General features: G+C 44.3%; 1 pseudogene; it reads left to right on the forward strand.

Annotated features, from left to right (window-relative positions):
- Positions 1 to 1,959: 1,959 nt before the first annotated feature.
- On the forward strand, positions 1,960 to 2,934 carry LOC116646278 (annotated as a pseudogene).
- The last annotated feature ends 867 nt before the right edge of the window (positions 2,935 to 3,801 follow it).

Here is a 3,801-nt window from a genome sequence, read left to right on the forward strand (position 1 = left end):
TAAAGATCTCAAGGTTAATCGGTTTGACGAAGCTCAGAAAAAAGCTCTGATAAAGAAATCTAGAGAACTAAACACCAGATTTTCCCATGGCAAAGGCAGTATGTTTTTATAAGTAAGTATTTCAGTGAGGTATACTTTCAAACTGATAAATTTAAACTTTTCTGAGTGCTCTGTTATCCATAAATAATTGTGTGTAAAAATCTATTTCCTTTTATAATAAAGTAGATTATAAACCTGAAAAAAAAAAAAGACAGGTAATAGTAAGTGTTGACAAGGATGTGGAGAAATTGGACCCCTCACACACTGCCGGCTGGAATATAAAATTGTGCAGCTGCTTTGGGAAACAATCTGGCAGTTCCTCAAAAGATTAAACAGAGAGTACATACATTCCCAGCAATTCCACTTCTAGAAATGGAAACATCTGTTTACACAAAAATTTGTGTAAACATTATTCAAACTAGCCAAAAAGTGGAAACAACGCAAATATCCACCAACTGATGAGTGGATCAATAAAAGATGGTATATCCAGACAATGGAGTACTCTCCAGCCACTAAAAAGAAACCATATACGCATGGCTACAACATAGATGAAACCTGAAAACATTATGCCAAGTGAGAAAAGCCAGCTGTGAAAGACCACAGGCTGTATGCTTCCATCTAAATGAAATGTCAAAGAACAGTCAGATCCACTGACACAAGAAGTGGTTGCCTAGGGCTGAGGGAACTGGGGGACGTGGGGAGTGACTACCAGTGGGTAAAGAATTTCTATTTGGGGTGATGAAAATGTTGATTGTGGTGATGGTTGTACAGCTCTGTGAATTTACTAAAAAACCGTTGAATTTTACACTTAAATGGGTAAACTGTATGGTATGTGATTATACCTCAATAAAGCTTTTATTTAAAAAAAAAAAATAGCCTGGTATTTGCACAAGTGCAATCAGAACATCACTACCTATAAAACAACCCCATCACATATAAGAACTTAATCTAGGATAACGATAGTAACACAAAGCAATGGAGAAGATGAAACAAGAACAATTATTTAGCTACTTGGGGAGAAATATATATCAAGTTAGTTTGTCACTTTGTGACAGAAATGAATTTCATGTGGATCAAAATTTAATATGAAAAAATTAAACCATATTTTAAAGAGGAACACTTTGATCTTTGAATGAAAAAAGACTTGCTGAGCTTAAAACCAAGAAAAGAACTCACAAAGAGAAATGCCAATAGATTTCATTTTATAAATTTAAAATTCTTAGTCTTAACATCAGAAACAAAATAAAAATACTAACAAGACTTAGAAATTTTGTTTCAGTGGATAAGAAAGGGACAATAATTTTAATAATTAAATTGCTGCAGGAAATAGTCCCTTATATACCTGGGCAAAGTATAATGAACAGAAATTTCACAAATGAGAACCTGCAAATTAAAATGAGATTGTGGAGCACCTGGGTGGCTCAGTTGGTTAAGCATCTGCCTTCGGCTCAGGTCATGATCCCAGGGTCCTGGGATTGAGCCCCGCATCAGGCTCCCTGCTCCGCGGGAAGCCTGCTTCTCCCTCTCCCATATCTCCTGCTTGTGTTCCCTCTCTCACTGTGTCTCTCTCTGTCAAATAAATAAATAAAATCTTTAAAATAAATAAATAAAAGGAGATCGTATTTTTCAATCATGAAATTACTAAAAATATTCTTAAATCATAGTAATTTAATACTAACACCAGTGACTCTGCAACAAGACTGATACAACATTCTCATTATATTTGAAATGCAAAGATTTACTGAAAGATGTGTATCTCATTAAATTATGACCCTTAAATTCTCCTTTTTTCTCCAGGAATATTGACTCATGAAGACCAAAGCCTAGTGAAGGTGGGGCAGGCCCTGGTGGGGTCAAGGTACAGAAACCAGGCCTCCTGAATCTCTTATCTTCCCAGAGCCATCCTGCTCCCCAGGGACAATGTCATCTTGGAGCGATGGCAGCTCCAACGTGTCCTATACCAGCTTCCTCCTGGTGGGCTTCCCGGGGCTGCAGGACTCCCGCGCCCTCCTGGTGTTGCCCTTCCTCAGCCTCTACCTGGTGATCATCTCTGCTAATGCGCTGGTCGTCCACACGGTGGTGCCCAGCAGAGCCTGCGCCAGCCCACGTACCTGCTCGTTGCCCTGCTCCTGGCTGTCACCATCAGTGTTGCCACCACCGTGGTGCCTGCCATGATGTTCAGCTTCTCCACCCGCTTCAACCGCATCTCCCTGTCTCACTGTCTGCTCCAGACGTTCTGCATCTACTTCCTCACTGTCTTTGACTGCAACATCCTGCGGGTCATGGCCCTGGACCGCTATGCTGCCATCTGCTACCCTCTCCGCTACCCCAAGAGAGTGACGGGCCAGGTGCTGGCTGGCCTGCTGGGGGTGGCACCTGCATCGGCGCTCCGGTGGTGGGGCTGGCCTCCCAGCTTCGCCTCTGCCGCTCAGACGTAATCCACCACTTTGCCTGTGAGCACATGGCCCTCATGAAGCTCTCCTGTGGGGACATCTCCCTGAACAAGACTGGGGCTCACTGTCCGCATCTTCAACAGAGTACTGGACATGCTGCTACTTGGAGCTTCCTACTCCCGCATCATCCACGCCGCCTTCTGGATTTTGTCCGGCAGAGCACGTTCCAAGGCCCTGAACACCTGTGGCTCCCACCTGCTGGTCATCTTCACAGTCTATTCTTCCACCATGTCCTCATCCATCGTCTACCGGGTGGCTCGCACCGCCTCCCAGGACGAGCACAACCTGCTCAGCGCCCTCTACTTGCTGCTCCCGTGTCTAGTAAACCCCCTCATCTATGGAGCCAGGACCAAGGGAAACAGGCAGCACCTGGGAACTCTGTTCCAAAGGGCACAGCTACCAGCAGCAGTCTCTGCCCTCGCACAGGGAGCTTCCTGCCTGACTCTCTGGGACTTGGAGGTCCTACAGTCACTCTCACTAGCAAGCGGGTAAATGTGCGAGTCGGTCATCCCTGCTGTATTTTGGCTTTGACGATCTGCATTCATCTTTGAGAGTCTTTGATCCGTTTTCTGAAAGCAGCTACTAATCCAGAGTTATACAGTAATCAACTGCAAAGTACGCTTCTGTCTCTGCCTTCTAATTTTTCTCCCCTTCTTTCTGCATGTGATTTTCATTCATTCATGCATCATTCATCAAACATCTATTTTACATACATCATGCTAACCTCGTGATTGCAAAGAAAGAAAAAAAAACAGTCTCTTCCCTGAAGGAGGCTCCAGGCTATAAAGTTTCCAAGGTAGAAAGACATGTAATGTTCAACAATAGCTTTATGTACAAAACTCTGTGGGAACACAGAGAAAGGACAATTACTAAGACAGAACACTTCACAGAGAAGGTGAATTTGAGTTGTGTTTGAAACATAAGATAAGGTGTTTGCGGGAGAGGAAGGAGATAGAAGAAAAGGCATTCCAAGCCAAAGCAGCAGCAGGGGCAAAAGCACAGAGGCAGGGTAGACACGGCAGAGCAGGCACTCCCCGCCAGTCCCAGTCTCCCTGGCACAGGGGCAGATGTGGGCCAGGCGGCGAAGGAGGCCAGATGGGCAAGCAGAGGCCAGCTGAAGAAGGGCCTCATCTATCATGATAAGGACTTTGTGGTTTACTCCAGGCAATATGTAACCACGTAAGAGTCCAAAGCAGCAAGGTGGCAAGGTCCTATCTGCATTTTGGAACAATGGCTCTGCAGCCCTAATAGAGTGTTGTGGGAAGAAATAAGATGGTTGGAAAGAAAGACACTAAAATAAAAGACTTCA

The sequence above is a fragment of the Phoca vitulina genome, unplaced genomic scaffold (genome assembly GCF_004348235.1).
Source record: "Phoca vitulina isolate PV1807 unplaced genomic scaffold, GSC_HSeal_1.0 scaffold36, whole genome shotgun sequence".
In the NCBI taxonomy this organism is placed as follows: Eukaryota; Metazoa; Chordata; class Mammalia; order Carnivora; family Phocidae; genus Phoca; species Phoca vitulina.